Source organism: Oxyura jamaicensis, chromosome 4 (genome assembly GCF_011077185.1).
Source record: "Oxyura jamaicensis isolate SHBP4307 breed ruddy duck chromosome 4, BPBGC_Ojam_1.0, whole genome shotgun sequence".
Lineage (NCBI taxonomy): Eukaryota > Metazoa > Chordata > Aves > Anseriformes > Anatidae > Oxyura > Oxyura jamaicensis.
This window is the reverse complement of record NC_048896.1, coordinates 62,150,936-62,173,778: the sequence shown is the minus strand read 5'-3', so window position 1 is coordinate 62,173,778 and position 22,843 is coordinate 62,150,936. Positions and strand designations below refer to the sequence as shown.

At 39.4% G+C, this 22,843-nt stretch overlaps 1 long non-coding RNA gene across 1 annotated transcript in view; it reads right to left on the bottom strand.

Moving 5' to 3' along the window:
- LOC118167152 overlaps positions 1 to 21,045 on the bottom strand; it is a 45,780-nt gene extending 24,735 nt beyond the window's left edge. Inside the window, exon 1 of the long non-coding RNA XR_004750973.1 lies at positions 20,934 to 21,045. This is a non-coding gene — a long non-coding RNA (uncharacterized LOC118167152). The remainder of the gene's footprint in view (positions 1 to 20,933) is intronic.
- Positions 21,046 to 22,843: the final 1,798 nt, after the last annotated feature.

Sequence of the window (22,843 nt, the reverse complement as noted above, 5' to 3'; positions counted from 1 at the left end):
ATCACACAATGCACTGTGTCATCTGTTCTCTGTATTTCATATCACTTTAACAGAGGCATACTGGTTAACAGAAGCACATTATTTTTGGAGGTAGGGGTGGAGTGAGGAAGAGAACAAAAGAAGGAAACCTGTGTCCCAAGAACAAGGATGGTGCATTAAAAAAAGTCACTCTTAAAAAGAGATGCTGTAGCATGCTGGAAAGCAGTGATTACCCTTACAAATCTTTCCCCTGTATCTGGAATTTTCACTGGGAAATGAATGTTGAAATTACTAAATTCCTCTGAAAACCTCCATGTAAAATCTGTTCCCAGAGTGCTGGATCTTGTACTTGTGCTCATTAAAAGTGCAAAGATGTGAAAAACTTCTGGTCTTTTATTTTATGCGCTTGTGCCAGGAAGCCGTTTTCTAAAATATTCATAGGGTGACTTTTCCCTGATTTCTTCTCTCCAGAATTAAAAAATATCCACGTTAATTCCATTTATAGCATTGTTCACTGAAACTGGGAGAGGATACGCGAAACCACTAGCAGTGAAATGACTCCCCCTTTCCACACTGACCACAGCCTGCTCTGTGAAAGTCACTGCCACAGGACACGATGGAGGCCAGCTTGGTCTCTCGGGGGACAGTTCGGTGCCTCCCATGAAGAGTGGCTCTGGGAGGCCCTGCTCAGCTGCTGGCCTGGAGCAGGGAAGGATCACAGCCACAGAAAAGACCCTAAGCACCTTGCAGTCCTTGGGGAAAGCATCTGCTGTTGCACTGCCTTGTGTCCATGCCTGCACAGGTGGATTTGCCCCAGTCCTGCCTGGTGGCAATGTTTAGCTCCTAAATCATGCTTTTCCTGATAAAGTGGAAAAGCCTGAGAGGATTTTGTCTCATGGTGGAGGTGGGGTGTAACCTCTGACTGCTTTCACAGGGTAAGTTGTTATTCTCATTAAATCACCTTCTCTACAACATTATGCAGCATTTGTGGACTGTTGCAAATGTTTCTCTGAAAAATGCTCAAATGATTATAAGCAACCATATTGTCCTAAGGTCATTCAGGAAGCCAACAGCCTCCCTTTCCTCCTGCCCCTCTCATCAGCTTCCTGATTTCCCTTTGCTCTTCCTAATACACTTGACTGACTTCAGCACAGCACTGCCCTGGGGCTGCGAGCTGCTCAGAGGCTTGTGTTGCAGAGATCACCCAAGATACAAGAAGCTCTTCCTGGAGCTTTCCACTAGGCCCTTGGGTACAGCATCCTTCCTGAACACAGCCAAACTCCTCCTTCGCTTGGGATCATAAACATTTGTCTTGCTCAGCCCTGATGGGATAGCTATGCTCCCAGGAATGCCATCAAAGATATTTGTGCCAGAGGAACGTTTTTGCTACACTCTCAGAGTACAGGGAAGATGAGGGGTGAACAGGCATTTGCCTGAGGGCATTGTGCTGACCACCAGTGGGGAAAGTGACCCAAGTCCTTCATGATTTGCCATCGCATGCCTTTCCAACCTCGCATTGTGAGTCTTCCCCACACTGGAGAGACAAGAAGAAGATTGGAACAATATTGACAGGCGATAATTCCCTGGGACCTCTCCACAGGAAAGCAAATCCAACTAGGCACAACAAAAAATAGAGCATTACAGAAAAGCTGCAAAGGGCAGTTGTCCTTTTGAGGCCTAGTGCCTGTCCTATGCAGTAATAAGGAGCCAACCAGTGGAAGAAGTGAGAGGCAATGGGATCTGTGAGGGAAATGATGAGGCGATGCAGGGAGTTTGGACCTGTATCTGGCCTTGGAGTGACACCTTGCAGGCATTTGGAAGGCCACCAACATTTCTGCTGTGCCAGGGGCATGCCTCTGGGGACAGGATGAGGAGGAGCCAAGCCCCAGCCTGGCAGCGCGTTCACCTTGTGCTGACCAAGCCACAAGCAATTGTGTTGCTTAAACAAATATCCTGACTGAGCCGAGAAGAGCAGAGCAGCTGTAGGCATGTCGAGCGACTGCGCCAGCGGGAGCAGCTCCAGAGAGCAAACAAGAGAGACGAGAGCCGCTGGCATGCGAAGGGCTTGCTAGGAATGGGCCTACGGACATGAAACCGCAGCGAGAGGGAGCGCGCAGCCAGGCGAGGGGAGGGGGGAATTCCCACGGAGCACTTGAAGATGTTACAAAACGTTCATTAAATTAGGTTTTCGGTGATTGTCAGCACTTGAATTATAAGGACCAAATGCAATTGGAAAACTACCTTTGCTTTCATCTGTGATGGTAACTGCACATCAAACGTTTTAATCTTCTCCAGTGACTAAATATGTGGAAATCTGTAGGTCTATTTATATAAAAACTTCCAAAGGATATGTTATCTCTGTGATTTCTTCCCTCACTCTTTCCCCAAGGGATTTTTCTTTCATGTCTTCTTGCACCATCTACATTTATTTACCAGTGAATATCACTTCAAATGAATTTAGTAGCAGGGATGTTTATAGAAATAGTACATTTTCAATGACTTGTGGAGAATACTTATAAAAAGTGAATGTTGTAAAACACAAGTGTGTTTACATTAGAAAACCAATAACAGACTGGTGAACAACCAGTCGAGGCGTGGATCAAAATAAGAGGTCTGCTCACCCACTCCAAACCAGCCTACAGCCTTGAATATCAAAATGCTCTTCAGTAGTTTTACTGCTTTTGTAACAAATCTGTTTTCAAGTAAGCCTTAGACCAAGACTTTTTCACTGAAACTATCTGAGGATCACTTGAATAATAATTTGAATAATCATTTGAAAATAAATTATTCTGGGCTGCATGGAATAAAGCAAACCTTTTCCAATAAGCAACTTGGCAATAAGTTATTCAGTCACCTCTAATCAAAAGTGCATAGCCTGAAGGAGAGTAAAGAAAAATATCTCAAAGCAACAATTAATCTGTTATATTAATGAAAGGAACGATGTGTGACAAGTGCACAAAAAGAACTTTCCCGGAAACCTTGGTACATTCCTGTTCCACTTTGGAGAACAATGATTTAGATATTAATTTCTTTGACAGGGAGCATTTGCTTCCAGGTCACCCAGTTGCTTGGTGGTTTGTAAGAGGAATGAAGTGACAAAAGAAGGGACCACCTGGTTGCCCCCTTCCGTAAATGAAGTTTAATGTAGCTGATGATTCCTACATACTTTTCAGCCTTACGGAAGCCCTCTACCATCTGGCCATCAGGTTAAACTATGTAGCTGGCACTGAGAGTTTAGATAACTCGTTATACTATGTGAATGGAACAGAGAAAAGGGCAGCAGCAAAGGGTTTTAAACTGTCAACAACAGACAACATTCATGACCCTCTCATGGCCTTGCCCTCATGCCTCAGAGAGGAGACGAAACCTTTGTAACCCTTAAAAGTGCACGTGCAGCTCTGCAGCACCTCATCCCCTTCCTTCCTCCCAAGTGAGGCTGTTCAGCACATCAGCTCTTTATTCACAAATGGCTGCAGGATGTCAGAGGCTCTGCTTTTCAGGATGTGTGTTATTGCTGGAAGTATTTCACCAAGCTTTTAAACGACGAGCAAGTAGATGTCTTTCATAGCCCCTCTATCGCTCTGTCCTCCCTGATTTTGATTTAAGGAAGTAAAATAAAAAGAGAAAGCTTCTCACTGCACTTCTTGATTTCTTCTCACCTCAGAAGGAAACAAGTCATCAGGTTTCACTAGATTCTCAGAGTCCTCTCCACTTCTTTTTAAGATGACGTAGCCTTCTGGAAAATGGATGTATTTTCTTACTATGCTCTATTTTGAAAGCACAATCAACTAGGACCTAATTCTACAGTACATATAAAAGACAGCTGAAAGAGGGACCAATTATACCTCTGAAGAATATCTACAGTATCATGAATCAGTTTCACTTGAAATACGCATGTTTCCACATACTTAGAGGAAAAAAAAAAAAAAAATCAAGTAGAACCATTCTACTTCCAGCTGTAAGAACTCTGACATCTGAATTGAGGCAAATTGAAATGCTCACTGGAAAGGAAAAGTTGCTATGAACAGGAATTAATTTCAACAGCTCCTGGGTAAATTGGAAATAAAATCTTTATGGTGAGAGGAAGAAAAATAGTTTAAAACATCCTGAAATGCAGGAAGCATACTAAAGACACCAAAATGGGAGTATTTCCAGTTTGGGATAGATAAATATTATGGATTCACTCAACAGAGGAACCCTGACCATATTAATACCAGTATTAACCAGGCAGAGCACTTAGATGGACATAGCTGATATATTTCCAAGATGAGTAACACCCTCCTCCCTTTCTGTCGACCGTCAAAGCTAACTTTTGTTCCTTGTCTTGACTTAATTCCCCTCAGGCCAAAATGAAATCAAAGTTCAATCAGGGAAGAGACAGCAAGCAGAACAAAGAGGGACATGCTGGAAAACGTGGTCTCCAGTTACCCGAACATCCAAGGCAGAAACAGAACACAAGTCTGAATTAACATGAAGGCATGGATTGTTTGGGCTTTCATTCAAAAAAATGGAAAATGATCAACACATACTTCTCTATAATTCATCAAGATGGCGGTGCTACTGAGACACTGAAGGAAGCTTTAAGTATCTCAGGTACATCAGGGATGGTTAACTAGCAAGCCACCAGACAGGCTACGGATATATCAACACAGTGTTGTTGGTAAGCATCAGGACAAGTCTCAGCTGGGAAAATGAAGAAAGTCAAAATCAGATGCACTGAAGCAGTGACTTTCCGAGCACACTAAACCCTTCAATAAACTTTTTTTCTTCCTAAAAAAAAAAAAAAAAAAAAAAAAAGCAGCATTATTTCCACTTTTTAATCACACACCACTGGAAGAGCAGCATTTAATCTCTTAGCAAGCACAGAATCCATTCCTGGGAGGCTTAACAAAGCTTTCCAGTCCTCCCATATCCTTGCAAATTTTCAGCCCATCCAGCCATCATCTTGTTTAAAGCAGAGAGCTTCTTTTAGTTAAGCACTGACAAGAAGGAAGCTGCTACCCAGAGGTCAGGTTGTAAAACAGTTCTGATAGGAAACAACATTAAGTACACCAAAGCATCTTCATCCTCTGGATGTTTGGGGGAGACACTGCTACCACCAGCTGCACTTCAAACACTCCAAAAGCAACACACCAGGAGAAACAAGTCCCAGCATCCAGCCAAATACCAGATGAAAATCCCCCTTCCAGGGCATTGTAAATTCCAAAGAACAGAGAGGGCTTGATAATGTCCATGAGGACTGACTGAAGTGGTGTAACTGATGTCACTGATGCACACCCCTGTTGTCATACTAGTACACTACCCCAAACTCAAGTAGGCACTGACCTGAAAAAAATAAAAAAAAATCCTCTGGATCCATCATATTTCTTTTTCCAAGACTAAAACAAACAGTTGTGCAATGTTCCAGCCCAAGTTTCTAAAATGAATAATTGCATTCTTCAGAGCTTTGCCTTATAATTATGGACACCTTCAGAGAAATCAGATATCCTTGTAGGTTTGGATTAAACTACTTGCAGAATGTTTACACAGAGTACAGATATCTCCTTATGTTGTTAAATCTAAATAATAGCAGACATTGTCACTTAAAAAGAAAAAAAAAAAATTACTATCTTTTGAGGACAACTTCTGTGGTGATCTTAAAGAGTTCCAAAAAATCAAGAGAAACAGAGATATTTAAAAGAGTCGAATAAGAAGTGAAAAGATCGTTCCAGTATCCCTATTTCACTGACACAGTACATGCAAATGAGAACACTGCATCCTTGTTTCTTCGAGGCAAAAAACAAAAAAAAAAACAACACCCTTCATGCTAGATGAAAGGAGTTGCTAAATTATAGCTATAGGTTTTTAACAAGAGTTCACAAGGTTTCCTTCCTTAAGCTCTGTTTAGATAAAGTGCTTTAAAACAGAAATGCACCCTTTCTCAAGTTCAAACGAGATCGTAGTTTCCTGTCATTCTAAACTTCTCTGTACCTCTCTCAACCACCAGTGCTTGTTCTCAGCAGCAAGGGTTCACCAGATGCTAATAACCCAACCACTGCCTCTCACACAAGGTGGGGACACTTCACATATTCGAGTCTTGGCATTTCCATGGATGGGAAAGCAGGTAGAGATAAGCATTAAGAAAATGAGAGGGAACAATGCCCATGCAAAGCCTTCTGTATAACGTGTTAGTCCCCCTTGCTTTTATTGCTGTACCCATAGGGATGAAAACCAAGTCTATCTACCAGAAATTAACAGCCATGTAAGGTGAATTTTCCGAATTTCCACTATCCAGGGCCAGGAAAGGAACCTGTGGCAGCATCAACAAACTCTCTTGCCATGCCATGGCTTCATGAGAAGAGATGCAGAAGATTGTACATTCACCTTTCCATCCCTCCCTACTTCTAAGCAGTAATTTCCCCTCATCCATCAAGTGAGAGAGCAGTAGAGCACCAAGGTCCAAAGCATTCAGGAATAAAAGGTGGGGGGATGAGGTTTATTAGAAAGCTGCTCACATTTCATTCAAGTAATCCTGTCTGCTTCCAAGCAGATTTCAGAAAAATATCTATGTTCTGCTGAATAGCTTTAATGGGATTACCTTTAAGGCTTCTCTAATAAATGGTGTTATTAAGTTGTCTGGCTCATACTGAGACTTATACATATCCACTGGCACTCCCCCCTTTTCCAGGTTTCATTACAAATTGGAATTAGTGTCTATCTGGTGTTGGGTTTTGTGTTTTAAAGAGGACTGGGTTAAAGGAAATCTTCTAGGTAAAGCCCTTTTTAAAATTTTGCCTATGTTAAAAAATTTCTTTCAGCCTACAGAACACGTCCTAAAAGGGATTAGAGATGCTGTTCAGTACAAATCTGCTAGGAAGTCTAAATCAAGATTTCACAGATCAAACACTGGTACAAATGATTGTAAAGAGCTAAGATTTTGCAGGAAATTATCTCAGATTTCTGAAGGCAGTCTGAAAGTCCAGTACAAACTAAAAAGAGTGGGCAGGGCTTGAAATAACATAATGTAATTCTTTCAGCCTCTTAAGGTGAGTCATTTAAAAAAAATACTTATATTTAATTTTTTTTTTTTTATACTGAATACTCTTAGAGGGCTGGGCTGCACTGGAATGTTTTGAACTTGATGAAAAGTCTCGGTAAATGAGAAAAAAAAAAAAAAAAAGACTTATTACATTCAAGAAGGTCTTGATGAGTTGCCCTCAAAATCAAAAATAAATACATACTTGTGGTATCATAATACCGAAACAAACACAAATGAAGAATTGTTAAAATGCTGTAAAGGTTCACCTGCATTAAGGCAATCCATGGAAACATCACAAAACCCTAGAACTACAGTATCCAGATAAGGTTTTATTGAAGGAAATTCCTACGGCATTACATTTAAAGGGTCTATCCTCTTGTGGGATGTTCTGCAGTATAAATGGGAAGCATAAGGAAGGCTACAGCTGTGTCTGTGGTGCCAACATCTTTGACATACATCTCGTTTACCCATGGCAGGAGGAAAATGGGCCCTGACTCTAGCATGACAACTGCAAACAAATTTTAGGGCAAGACAATTCATTTTTTCCTTTTATGGCTTGATCCTCCTCCTCTGTTGTCAGGAGAAGCTTTTGTTGACTCTAAGAGGTGTCTATTTCAAATAGTTTTATGTGGTATTGCTGAAAGATGCAGAACTGTTGACTGCTTCAAAAGCTCTTTTTACTTTAGTTTGGATAGCTAGGCTTACAGGAGAAGATGCTTTCTGAATAGTTACACTCAGTTAACATGTTGGTATGTAGAGCCAAACCCCTAAACCAATGAATTTTCAGGCGAAGATTTTTCTTAATTATTTGTTGCCTTAGAGAAACAAGGCACACTGTTGATTTTTTTTTTTTTTTCCTTTGGGGTCTCCATTTTGATATGTGAGATCTCATAAAAAGCTGTAACTTCAAATAGGAGAATGCTAATATAACACAAGAAACCCACGTGGGTTTTGTTTTACATGTGGAAATAGAACAGATGAGTTTTAAAACTGAAGTAAAAATAACTGAGCGATTGCCAAGACCTGTAGTCATGATCCGAAGATTTCACTCACTGAGCAAATACCCTTGAAACTCCCATTATGGTTTGTGAATCAGCTGCTGCCTTACTTTCTTACAGATATCATCACTACAAATAAAAATGTTGAATCTCTGGGGAGATCAGACGATTCAGGTCTCTGTTCTCTGGGCCTTTTATTTTCTGGGGTGTGCATGGGATTCCTATTCTATTTCTTGGAAATAGAAAAAAGGCCCTCGAGACTTAATGCACCAACCAGCCTCCTCTTTTCTCAATATAAACCTGACCTTTCCTACCTACCTTGTAGAAGGAGGAGTTCAAAATACAAGAAACCATACTTTGACAGCCCTGTATGTTCTGCTCAGCATTTTATGCTCTGAGGAATCTCATTGCTTTTAGTTGGACTCCTCCTGTTTTTCACTAGTTATAGCACAAACAAAAGCTCACCCTACATATATCAATGTAGCATTGTATCAAATATCCTGTACATTATCAGTTCATCCTGAAGATGCCAATAATCAAGGAAAATATATCCTGAAAACATATGATTCTGAGGCTTAAGTATACATTTACACTACTTCACCTCTGTACACAGCATAAGGTGAAATCATTCTTTTTCCAGTTGCATTGGAAAAATCTATTCATGCACAGCTTTTATATGTTTTTCTAGTGACTCCCAATGGACATTACCAAGCCAGCATCACTGCTGAATTTCCAGGCAAAGATATGGGTCCCTGAGGTAAAAAGGGAGCAGCTCAAGAGAATGAGTCCTTTTTAGGGGATGACTCCTTTCAAAACAGCATTACTACTATATCTGAAAGATCAGAGAACTGTTATCCACAACTCATTTTTCACTGACTCCTCCATATAGATGTTTAGACAAATAAACAAACAGTGGAAGAGAATGCAAAATAAAAACATGAGTAAAACTTTCATAAGTACCTGAGAAACACAGGCCCCTATACTCCACTTTAAAGAATGATTTATACATCATGGCCATGTTAAAACTCATATTTGTGATCCAAACAAATTTTCATCATTTGACCTGTGTTTCTAACTGGATGGTACAAGCAGTGAGTCATTTCTGAAAGCAGTTCAACAATTTTATTCATTTATCTCAGCATATTTATGGACTCAAAGTTTTATTTATTTTTCTCTCTCTGATATTCAAGCATCTTTGTTGCACATACTGCCGTAGAACATTACAGCTGTTCATTCAGAGCTGGGCAATGGGAGGTTAGTGTGTTCGGATTATGGAAAAAGGAAACAAAGTGATTTTATTTACTTGCAGAGGTAAATGGAGAACCTTTCCATATTAAGAAATACTTTCTCCCAAGGGAAGAATCTGGATATGATCAAGAGAAGCTGTGAAAAACCACTGGCTTTGATAAATGAATATACGGAGATGGAAAAAGAAAGTATTACTGAAAAAAAAAATCTTTTGCTATAATTCAGCATCAAGATTCAAAACTCTTCAGTACTGTCCTGATATCTGATCAAGTTTAAGGTGCTCTGAGACATTTTTTTTTTTTTTTTTTTTTTTTTTTTTTTTTTTTCCCTGTGAGAAGGATGGAAAGTCACAAGCATGAGTAATAGAAATGTAATAGACTTTTATCCAAAGGACTCTAAGTCCAGGCCTTTTTTAGATGTGCTAAAAATTTCCCTCTCTGTTCCTCACAACCCGTTTACATTTCTAATCTTCATGTGGTGCCTATTAGCAAGAGCATAAATATGGAATGTTAAATCTCTGTGTATCCCAAACTATCTGCAGCCCTGAAGGGTTCAGGAAAAATTAAACAAGACAGTAGGCATGCTTCCAGAAATAACACAGCTTTAACAAACACATGAAATATTTATAGAACATGTAAAGAACAAAGGAAATGCAGCATTTCCTCCATGTACAACTTCTATCAGTGTTTCAGGAATACTGGTTCCCTCCCATGTTGCTACTCTGAGGAGAGGGACTACAGCTAATAAATTCTCCCAGATTAACTTGATTTTGTAAAGAATACACATTCCATTGACATATCAATTGCAATCCATAATTGCTTTGTTAGTTTAGTTAAGATTTTGGAAAAAAAATCTTCCAGTATATCTTTTGGCTGCGGAAACACGAGCCTTACTGGTAGCAAAACCTGCAGCAGAGAAGTAATTGCATATTGCATTGTGTAACCAAACGATGTTATAACTGAATATGCAAAGTGTCTGTTGCTGTAACAGCAAATATTTATGTAGCGTAACCTACAGGAAATAAATAAATAGTAAAATATATATACATGACTAGGGTCTCATTCAAATACCTTGGGCCACACAGCATCTCTGTAATTAAAGGACTGAAAAATATTACAGAGGACATCTTAATACTACTGTTTGAGTCACCTAAAATCACCAGATTGGTCCCACCTAGTACAGTGCATGTAGGATCGCTCATTTAATTTTAAAATGGCATATTACAAAGGAGCAGGTACCTTAGAGAAAGTTTAGAAGATGGGGAATATAAGTAAAATATAAATAAAAAGCATGGTTATGTGTCCAGGGACACAAGGTGATTGGCATTTCCACTATCAAAAATTTAACAAACTTCAAAAACAGTTTTAATATTTATATAAAAGCCAAAGTTTCCAGATTTTTTATTTATCTGTAAGAATATTTTTAATGATTATGCTTTTGTACTTCAAGATTTAAGCCATGATCCATTAAAAATGCAGATAAGGCCAATTGAGACAAGTGAATTACCCTATATTTGCATGTAGCAGAGTTCTTGCACAGTCTCCAGTAGTGCTTGCCGTGGGTTGTGGGCTACCAGAGCAAAGGTGCCTTGATTCGAGTCTGAATAGCAATGTATGCCCCTTTCTGAATCTGTTAAATGAGGCGCAGAAACAATTCTAAATTTAAAGACGGTCACCCAGTGGTAGATCAGAAGAAAGTCTAGACTGTTATCTCAGTTATGTAGTCATCAAGATATTAGATATTTGGATGGCAAATAAAGATGTACCCTAGGGCAAGAGGGGAATAAAGGCACTTTGACAGAAATGATTCTTGAGGATATATGGATGGAGGCCACTGTTCTTGATGGTGAAGGAGGGTGAAGTTGAAATTCTTCAGGTGCTTTCCTATAGATTCAAATGCTCAGCAACACACTATCCTACAGTTTACGGGCAAGTAACCAACACCATGGGGACCTGTAATCATACTGCAGGTGACTCTCTCCCATAAACATGAGAGGATAAGTTATAGATCCTCTGCCCTTGTCTCCCTCTCACCTGATAAGAGGAGTCTGCCTTTAAAACATGCAGGTCAACTTGCTTGCAAAGCAGCTCTTCAGCTTCTGTTCATTTATGATTAGGTCTAAACAGTGTGACAGCTTATTCATAGGCACTTAAAATTTCTTAACTCTATTGTCTAAGCACTGCTTCAGGGATGGAAAAAGAGCCTCATTTACACATTTAAAATATACCTATAATAATGAACTAGGCCAATCTGAAAGTCTTATTCCTACAAGCACAGGAGAATAAACTTTAATTTTTATTTATTTATTTATTTATTTCTTAAAAAGAAAGAAAAAGGCAAAAGAGCACATCACCAAAGAACCTATGCCCTCTACAAATGCTCGCTCTCCTGATACGACACAGACTGAAGGCACATGCTCTTCTCTCCCAGATAACTATCCATGAAACCCAGCAAGTCACCAAGAGGTGCCCTAGGACTCCATTTGTCAACCAGGGACTGCTGCACAGAGAGGTTGGAGCTTCTCCCAGTGCTCTTTGCTGAGCTGGTGCTGTGTGCTGAGCTTTCTGCAAATCCACGTGTAGCTGTGACTGTTCAAAGCTTGAGTCTCATATCAGAGCTTTCTCACAATTCCTGACCTTGAAAAAAAAAAAAAAAAAAAGCCAAAAAAGGCGAAAAGATAGAAAACTGGAGCCAAAAACTGACCTACACTGAGAAGTTTGAGCTTCTTTTAATATATCTAAAAATGAAGATGGAAAGAATTACAACAAGTAACTTTGATTTTTCATGTAAGTGAAAGATTATATACACACTTACAAATATCTTTTGCCTGGGCTAATGGAAATCTTTAGGCAACTTTAATTTAGCTGCTGTTAACATTCCTGCTACAACAGAGTCAAGTGCAAAGTGCATTGTAAATACTAGAGCTGTTTATAACATGAAGGGCAAATTCAAACCCTGTTTAATTTCCTTACCGTTGTTCATAAAAGTCATTTCAAGAATAGAAGCATGATGTGCAAACACAGCAAATCTCCCACTTTTATCACCACATCAGAACAAAGCAGTTCTTTTTTCCAGCTTCGCTACCATTTTTGGAAGAGAGAGAAAATTTTATTCCTAATGGTGAAGAGGAACTCCTGACAATCCAGAGCTGCCCGGGCTTAACAGCGACAAGTCCCTCTCAGACGTGACAGACCATTTGCATTGGTACTTCTCAGCATTGAAAGCCACGAGTGGTTGCTCAGCACATTACCCTGCTGATAGGAAAGGCAGTGCAACCAGCAGCATTGTAGCCCATGGTACCGAAGGCTTGCTGGCACTTGAGAGCAGGAGAACCCAAGGGACCCAGCAGAGAAGTCAACACTTTCTTGACAAAAATAAGTGGTTGCTAAAAATAAGTGGTTGTACACATTCACAGGGATCCAGGCCTAGTTGTGAATGATTCATGCACATGGAACGGAGCCAGATTCATGGATGCATGAGGTTGCTGCAATTAGTTCATGAGTTACACTCCTACTGCTGAATGGTGCAAATATTTTCTGGACAACAGACATATGGATGGAAACTATCTGATGTCTTTTTCATTCTGGGAGACACTGGAAGGTCTAGAATGCTTGATAACAAGGTTTAATCTACTGCAGGATTTATAGACAGTCTTAATCCAAGAATGGGGACTAAACAGAAGGTAGAATGGAAACTGACTAGTCATCACCCAGAATATATCTACGTTTTAACATGAAAACAAATAAGAAAACACTTCAGACAAAACTTGGAAAACTGTTAGAAAGAAAAAAAAAAAAAAGTGAAAATTGTGGGGGCAAATTGGGATTTTGGATTCTCTTTATGCCCAAAATAACCTCAATAGCTTCTGTCTGGCTCTTTGATCATTGAAAGTTCTTAAAATACTTTGTCCACTTGCCAATTTGTCAGTCATCATTTTTATAGTCAAACTTGTAACTTTTATTCTAGCTCTTTTTTTTTTTTTTTTTTTCCTCCTTACTGGGGATATTGTTGGACCACTTAATTGGTGATTAGATCCATAATCAGTGCCTTTTGGCTGTGTAAAGGAAAGAGAAACATTAAAATAGTGATGAAGGTTTAGTTAAAGATGACTGAGTTCATTTGAAAGCACTGTCATTCTCTAGGTAAACTTTGAGAAGTACTTCTGGGGCAGGAGCATTTTGTTATCCATTTGTTATGCTCTGTTTTTGTAGCAATACTTACTACTAAATGGACTGGATTAAGAACAGATTTCCAGCTTTTAAAAACATCTTCCCAGTTGGCCACACAGAGAAGAAAAGTTGGAAGCAAAATCATCTGCAGGAGATAAAACATCATTTGCAGCTCTTGTTTTCCATGCCGTCTGTGATGAAACTATATTTAGGTGACAATGGGGCCTTTTCTGTCCAGATCTTGGCTGTTGCTCTGTGATGCCCTTGCGAGGTCACAGCCCATACCTTTCTGATGATGCTCTGCTGCTACGGCAAGCATCCGCATTCCTGGACAGGCATGCCAAGCTCAGAATGGGACCACTGGAGAGAATGTGGGTTATGAGGGTTAAAGCCCTTATTTAGTCACTGACAGTACAGAAGAGCAGCAAATGCAGCATGACAAATGACATGTAAAAAGAAGACAATCATCTGCAGAAGCACATAGTTCAAAGGTTACCCCAACAAAAAAGACCCTCGATAATTTGCTGTTAACAAAGATCTTGCATGTAGTTCATGCTTTTAAACCGAGGGAAGGAATCCCTTTCTTCCTTGGAAAGATATTTCATTTCTGGAATTTCTAAATCTTTGAACTGTCTGGACAACATCACATGTTGGGATGGCGATTCCTTGGAGGCCCTCTGCTTGCGTCCCTTCCCAAGGCCCAAAACAGCGGGACAAACAGAGCCCGGAAAAGAAAGCATTTCTCAGGTGGTGCCCACACTTCTACTGCACAGGGCTGCAGCTTGCCATTTCCAACTAGTTAGGTGCAGTGACCACCACTGGGTGTCACGTAAGCTGTCAGGAGAGCGGATGCCTGCTCTCAGAGAGCTCCGGGGAGGCAGACATCTCTTGAGAAATACTGCAGCCATCTGCTCCAAAGAAACATACTGAGAGGCACTGAAAAATGTTATCTTGCTCCTGGAAGAGGACCAGCTAAAGTATATTAATGCCATATGCAGCCTGAGGTGCAAGTCGTCAGACACCGGGAGCCAACAAAATGGCATTGCTGCACTGTCTCCTGCCTAAATCACATACACAATCTCATTCTTGGGGAGAAAAAAAATGTAAATGCAGTAGTCTAAACAGATTATTGTCAGCTAGCATACATGATGTTGAGTCTATGTAACGGCACCTCTAAAGTGACTAAAAAAAATAATGCCCAAAACACCAAACCAACAACAAATATGACAAAATGAAAACAAAACAGATTATAATTGAGAATTAGGTTTACTATCTCTGATGGATTTTTTTTTGTGTAATGACCTGCAGATGTCCGCTTATAATGTAGGTTAAATGCAAATGAGGAACCTCGGACTGTTTGCTCCTTACTTGCAACTGCTTACATTTTGTAAGTACTGTACAATACAAGTGGGCTGGGTAAAATCCTGACCCATGCAGCAGTCACCATGTAGGTGTTGGTGCTGAGCCTCAACAAGGCCAGCATCACCCACAATTTGCTATTCCTGAAAACATCCTGTAATGTGTTTAAATAAATCCCTGAGCTCTGCAGAGATGTATGTATACAGACATTTATATTGTCTCTATTGATGTGAAAAGAATGACCGGATTAGGAACAGAAAACCCAAACACCATGCACCAGCTTTTGACAGTTACTCTGTTAGCCCAGGTCACAGATGCAGCATGAGTTCAGGCAGTATTTCAGGGAAATATTGTTTGAAAGCCATGGCTCCTCTCTGTCCAGACCCATTAGCGTGAGAGACTATTGTCCACAAGAGATGGTGCCTGCAGACACCAAAAGCAGAGGAGAAACTGAGGACCCACCATTGCAGACCACACGCGCACACTGCCCCACACCATATGCAAGCGATGCCAGTGCTGTGCATCCCAGAGCCAGGGCAGAAGAGGAAGCAGCTTCCTTTGGGAGATGAAAAGCTCTTTGGGGATAGAATGCTGCCCACCTTTTTTTAAAACATGCAGATTTCTTTGAGGCTATTAAACAGCTGCTGCATAGCCTAAGATACCAGCATCTGACCAGGTTACTTTAAAAGAGAGCAATTGGAAAGAATAATCACAGCAGAGTTTGCAGAATGGCTAATGCCTCAAAATGAGCCACGCTGAAGGAACTGGAAATAGGGCTGTAATAATGTTTTATACTGTACTTATTTTTATGATCCCTGCATAGCATATTGGAAGCAGCTGTGCCATTTTTGAACATGGGAGAAATGTGATGGACCTATTTATTAAAGGGGGTTAAGAGCCCCAGGTGGTCTGGAGATTTAAAGACCAGGAAATACCAGAGACAAATGAGAAAACAGGACGATCTAAGCCATACCAGTTGAAATAGATTTTGATGATAAGGCACAGCTATATGTCTTACAGTAAGATGGATATGTCACAGCAGGGACAGCATTACTGAATGGTATTGTGAGCGATAATTGCACAGTCTCCTTCCAGAGGTTATATTCCCTCTCCCTCCAGATTCGCTGAACCTTGTTATACACTGCTAACAAACCTACAGTCTTTTTCTAAAAGCACAAAAATACCTGGAATTTTTATATCCCAGTGTTGTAAAGTAACAGTAATTAATAGACTTTGTGCAAGAGTGTTTCCTTGCCAGGAACTGAACCCCGAGGAAAACCAGCGCATTCAGATCAACACAAACACAGAGACAAGGTCAGCCTTCACATGATACGCTAATGTTGCTGCTTAATACTAAAAGTCAGGCTTTCCTCTTTCTATCATTCTTATTCTGTGGAAAATACACATGAAAGAGAGAGGCTTTTAAAATATGTTTTAGTCCATCAGGCATCAGTAGGTCATCTTGTTCTGGAAGCCTACATACTTTGCAATACTGCTGGTCTTTATCCAGCCTGAATTGGATCATTTATTCTTATTACGTAAAGAATTGTTTAGCAAGAAAATTGCAAATCCCCACAGAGAACTTACAGATCATCTCCATATATTTTCTACATTCCAAGCTAAAGCCATTCCGACTGAAAACTGACACAAAATTTAGACAGTGGAATAAATACAAAGCCTATGGTTGTCAACTGATTCCAGAGCTCGTTTTGCAAGGCAACGGCATCTTGCTGCATTTTATGCCTCTTAGTCTCCATTGAACTCAGTCAAGTGTTCTGAGCAAATACCATCAGAAAGGCTAGTATTTGGCCAAACTGAAGGCAGCTGCCGCCCACTTCAATGAGGCCACGATTTCACCGCAAATATCTCAACCGCCTACACGCGCATAATGATGCCACACAACTCTCAGCATACAGCCTGCCTCGCAGGCCTATCTGCTGCCGGCTGTTTGTTTGCCAACAGGCTCAGAGCAGCATCACCTACAGAAGTTTTCATTAACCAGATCAGCGATGGACCATTATCACTCCCACGTGCAACTGGTATGCACCCAGCAATTGTATGCACTCAGCACACAATGACATACTCAGAATGTCCAGCTGATGATTCATTTTCATACTGTCTGGAAACAGCAATGTGTGGCTTATAGTTGATAAACAAAGCCTAGTTACAGTGGAGTGAGCGTGCTCAAAACACAGTCCCCATTTGACCATGAGATGGGGGAGTTTCAGCTGCTAGTCAAGATGGGAAGCAGAGTCCCTGAAATTTGTTGCAGAGGGAGAATTATGTGAAAAACATTAACTACAAAAGCATGCAACTATGTGAATACAGCCAGGCTGCCCTGAAACTGCAACCCTGGCAGCTCCAGGGGAGTCTCTTGCTGGAAGCAGCCTGAAACAGTGGCCCCTGGAAGCCTGGGACACGGAGTCACGCTCTGGATACGATGACAGCATCTGACAGGGGAGAGAAACCCACCCCAGGCACTTGCCTTTTGAACCTCGGTGGCATTTTGATCAGCATTTCAATGTAAATACATGCTTTGGCCAAAACATACTTTCCCTCTGAATAGCTTCAAGAAGAAATTAGTTTTCAGACATTCATAGCACCAAGCTACTTCCTTCTGGGAAAAAACGGTTCTAGTGGCAATTTGTTCTAAAAAGTGCCTGTACACTGGATTTACACCACTGGGAAATGAAGAATCAGTCCCTCTTATAAATTACTGCTATTTAGTAATTGCTTCCTGAGATAATCCACGTATATTCCTTCCAGATATTTTAAACCAGCTGCTCAGCTATTGAAATTTTATACTGGAGCAGTCTATGCGGGTGCTGGCAAATAGATGTTCTGGACAACCAGAAGGCTTCTTGGTACTTTCTCTATCAAGACTACCTTGTTCACAACAGGCAAAAATTAATCCTCTGCCCTTTTAGTGCTGGGAACTTGTCATGAGTTTAACTCCTTACCTGTCAGGAAGAGTTATTGCATTAATGACCTCACAACATTTTTCTGAGTGAACAAGTGCTTCCTGATAATGGCTAGGCAAGGTATTCGTGCTAAAACGCTGTAGGTTTTATAAAGCTATGTATGAAATGAGAAAAAAGAAAATGAAAGTACAAGAAAAACAAATAACGAGTAGCAATGAAAGCAATGAAAATAATTTAGGTAACAAGTATGTTTAGACAGCAAGCATATTTATCTTTTAAGTTCATAATAGCATATTTTAAAATATAATATGGTACTAGGTGAGGGTTCAGAGAAATCCTTCAAACTAGTATTGAGACCAAGATTTACAGATTTACACAGCTGGGGTTTGGTCCTTCTCTACCCCAATAAACTCATTTACTAGAAGAGAAATGTAGAAATGAGCATCCAAGTGTCTGTGTGGCCATGCTAATTATGTGTCTGGTGATTCCATTTTAAAAAGCAAAACAAACAAAACAACAATTAGGAATCAATACAATCTTATACAAATTTATTAAAAACATGATTACCATATATTTCATTTAAGTCTTTAAATGAATCTAGAAGGACTGTGGGAAACTTCAGCTGTGAGTATTTGTTCTTTTTTTTTTGTCAAAAGAAAACAAAGCTCATTGGTATTTATTTTATCCACATTACTATTAAACTTGCCTACATTTTAACCTGAACCTTACTACTTGAAGTAAGGTTAGATGGCCAACTGATCCTAAATACCTTAAATGCACATAGCAAAATTTACCATTTAAACAATCAGATAGTGGATAAAAGAAAACAAAGCACAATTACCGACAGCTTTTACCAGAGAGCATAAATAACACTTCTGAGGAAAAAATGCATGCACCCACCCCAGTTTTGCATAATCCCCAGTCAGGTGGTGAGCCTTTCTCAGAAAACAGTTTGTCAGAGAAAGGAACTAGGTGCCCTTCTGCTCCAAATGAATAAGAGCTAGCTGTTTAGCCTTTTCCTTCCCTTTTTCTCCAATAATGCTTTTCAGCAGAAAAGCACATTTTCCTCAGTTGCCCACAGATGGAGGGTCAGATTTGAACTACTGAGACTATCCCTTCAATTAAATAAAAGAAATCATCTCAATGTCAGCTCTGCTATTGCCTCATGGGGAGTTGATGAGGTTGATATTGTGAGAATAACTTTGACGGCATCATTTCATGTGGCTGACCAAACTGTAGTCTGATAGCCATGGCTTACAGCCACTACTGATTGCTAGTTGTTTCAGTTAGCGATCACCAGCTAACATTGCCATATTTCACTCTCACAGTAATTACTTTACAGATCAAGCTAAACTTTATTCGTATTTATATGTCCTGTTCTGAGATATAAAAGAGACATATAAGTTTAAAAAGAGATTGGACTTTCCATTTTAGATGTCCTCAAAATGATCCATCCTGTAATTGTTTCTCCATTTTCAGAATATTTGGACTTTAAAATAATTTCCCAGTTATATAGGTAATAAAAACAAAAAGTGGTGCTGAAACTGAGGTAACTGCTCTGGCTAACAAAGCATTAGCCAAGCCTGGAGGTAATGTGAAAGGAACTCTTTCCAAGGGATTATGTAGACATGATCCAGAAGAGATGTTTCTTTCAAGACTTGTACTCTCCTGAAACACAACAAACCTTGTAAGACTCTTCAAGCCTATAACATGCTTAGGAAGTGCTATCTCCAATGATCCTATTAAGAATAGCCAAGTGTCTGTTGGAAGGACAAAGAAAGCTTTAACGTACATTAAGGACAGAGATTACGGAAAGTAGAATTTTAATCCCCAGAGACGAGATTACAAGCAGGAGAAAGTAATGAAAAGTCCTCTTTTCCCTGTTTCCTAAAATCTGTGATGGAAGCCAAGGCTCAGCATGGAAATGGGAAGAAGGAAAAGAAAAAAAGAAGTAAAAAAAAAGATTAATACATAAGGATCTGCTGGTGAGATATCATCCAGGAAGGGGAAAGAAGGCTAGGGAAGAACTTCACTTCCTAAATCATCTTTGGCTCAACTTTCTGTCTTTCAGGAGCAAAAAAAATAGCTGTTCAAAAGTAGCAGAACAAACAGAAACCTTTTATTTTTTATTCCACTATCTCTCAGCTCCTTCTGACTCAATGTAATTTTAACAGCCCTGACAGGGAACAAACCATTCCTAGGTATTCCTCTTCCCTGGCTAACGCAGAGTTAAGAGTTTGCAGATTCATACTCTCCTGCTGCTGCTGTTGCAGAGTTCTTGTACAATAAGCATCCTAATATTTGCTATTACAAAACCAACAACAAAAATCTTTTTTTTTAAGCTTTGCTGAGTCCTGAAAATTTAAGGTTGCTTTTTGGAAGAACAATACCACATACTTCCACTGAAGTTAGCAGGAATTAATGTGTTATTTCAATATTCCATTTTCAGGCTCACACCCAAATAGCTGGGTTGGTTATAACACATATGACAGTTTAATGAATAGTAACAAAATAAATATACAAATTATTCCATGTCAGGCAATGGAAATGTTCTGAAATCCTGAAAATACACCACCTGGCAAACAAGGAGGAATAAAAAACAATGGTAATGAGATAACAGTTGTCAGAACCACGTGCTTTTGCTAGTCAGGTTTAGAGAACTTTTCTTTGCCTGAACCTAAAAGCACATTTTGCTCACATTTTTGCCCTTTCAGTACAATACTACAACCTCTGATGAAACAAAACAAAAGGGAAAAATTCCTAGTTGCACTACAGGCTTGTGCAATACAAACCTATACCATGCTTGGAATCAGAAAAGGGAAGGATTGAAGCAGCAAGGAATATATTTTACAGAGGTGCAAAATTCTGTAACCAAAGTCTAGGGTAGGCAAGGCCAATTAGGCTGACTAGGTTGAATGTTAAGCTAAATTTGAATATTTCTCAAGAGATTAAAATGACATGTAGAAGGTTCCGTAACATTATTATTATGATTGAAACAATACATTTGCATTCTGGTCATCATTCTCTTGGGATATGTACTGCTGGCAGGTTGTAGAGATTGCAGCTAGATGCTGCCACTTTGAAATATCTATGCACTTTGAGCCAGTCAAATACGATCCCCTAAAGAATCTCTCATATGATATTGGGAATGTAAGCTATGACTTCAGTTTCCAGTACAACACAACCAAAAATGCCATGTATCAATTGGAGAAGATAATTATGAACATTTCCATTTGCTTACCTTTATTTGCCTTTAAGGATTAGGCATATAAACTGGATTAAAACAAAAAGCAACTGAAGGCCACAAGATTTCTTCAAAATTGGGAGAAATATTTTTTACAGGTCTTTCTGTTTCAGTAGAGTTACAAGGAGGGTGGGCCCTTTGCTCGCTCATAACGATTTGCATCAGCTGTTAACCAATTCTGCTGCAGCCTGCAAATAAATTGTAGGTAAACATGGATCTGTTGTTTTCATAAGCTTTGAAATATCCATCCTGGGTGCATGGTTTTGTACTGAATCTATGAGATAGAATACGCAGTCCTAATGTCTGTTTGTGCCTTATGATTTACATTTAGAAGTAAACAACCACTCTGTATATTTCAACAAAATGACAAGTTTATGGTGCAAAAATCTCATCCCCCCAACCAGTGCATATATAAATATCTGTGTTCCTCTAACCCAGTGGTAGACACAAGAGAAATGATGGCTTTTTCTCTGACCTCCAAGATCTTAGATTGGGTCATGTGTTCAGCCTCAGATCCATTTGACCGTAAATACTTGCAAACCTCAACAACTCACAAGGCAGAAAATAGATTTAAGGTAAATAAACACTTCAGGCCCAGACAACATAAAAGTACTCAGATTTTAATCTTGTGACTGCCATGTTATTGATATCTGCAGAAGATTCATATTCTTTATAGCTCTTCTTTATAATAGTAGTGCATTGTCCTCTTTTTATCATCTGATAATTTATGGTACAATTGCAAGTCAGTAATGTGGTGTCTTTACGTGCAGTTTAACACCTGACAAAACAGCTTCAAGAGCTGCTTTGGATCTAAATCCAATATAAACAATATAGGCTGCCATTTAATGCTTAAATACATTTACACCATAAACAATGAAGTCCTTTCACTCCCCTTTGGACATTGCTTAAAGAAGCATGCTGATTTTGATGTTCCTTGAAAGTGACAGAAATAATATGTAATTTAGACATTTGTTCAAGGAAAGTTCTTTGAATTCAACTGTTTTACTAGTTTTCAAGTTTGCCATCTTCTTTGGGAACAGTGCATTGGAATATTAGATTTTGATTGTCATGCTGTAACACTTGAAATTACAGTCTCTTTACAGACATCTAGGAATCTATTTAAAATCAGAGAAAAATGAAAAATCAATACTACAATTTTTAATCTTTCTGCTTTTTCCTTTTATGTATCACATACCAATAAATTCTGATCACCATTTCTAAAAAATATCTTCCAATTATTTTTTTTGTATACTTAATTCTTACTCTTAATGCTCCTTTGTAAGCAGATCCTTGCATCTGCTCAAGTCTCTGAAATGTAACTTGTACCAATGGGTCAGAGGAGCCCAAGGTGTAATTCTCTGCTGTCTGATCAGATATCACTTCCAAATCATTCTTTTTATGCAAACAATTATCATGGACTCAAAATTTCTTTCCCATAATTACTCTGTAATATTTGCTTTAAATTCCAGACATCGCCCTCACTATGTCAAGGAGCTGAGAAAAGAGATTACCACAGAAAAGGTAATCTAGGCATAGCCAGAGGTGTTTAATCTAAAAGCTAAGCATGAAAAGTATCATTCAGGTTTGACTTTGACACTTCTTAAGCCAGTTTGTTGTGGAAGTTGTTCAACCACTGAAGCACCGACTGATCTAGATGTTCACCACCTGTCAGGCTACTGCTGAGTATAGGCTGGTGTGAAAGACAGCATGGGTTAAAGGAGCTTAACCAACAGAAAAGCAAATAATAACCAGCAGATTTTATTTCTATAAACACACATTAGTGCCAACTGGTGACTTCATGTCTATGGAAAAGTTTAAAAATTCTTGTCTAAATTAAGCCTTGGAGATTTTATTTGAAGTTATGTTTTCTAAAATATTTAGTAGGGCAACCGGAGTTGTGCCATGGA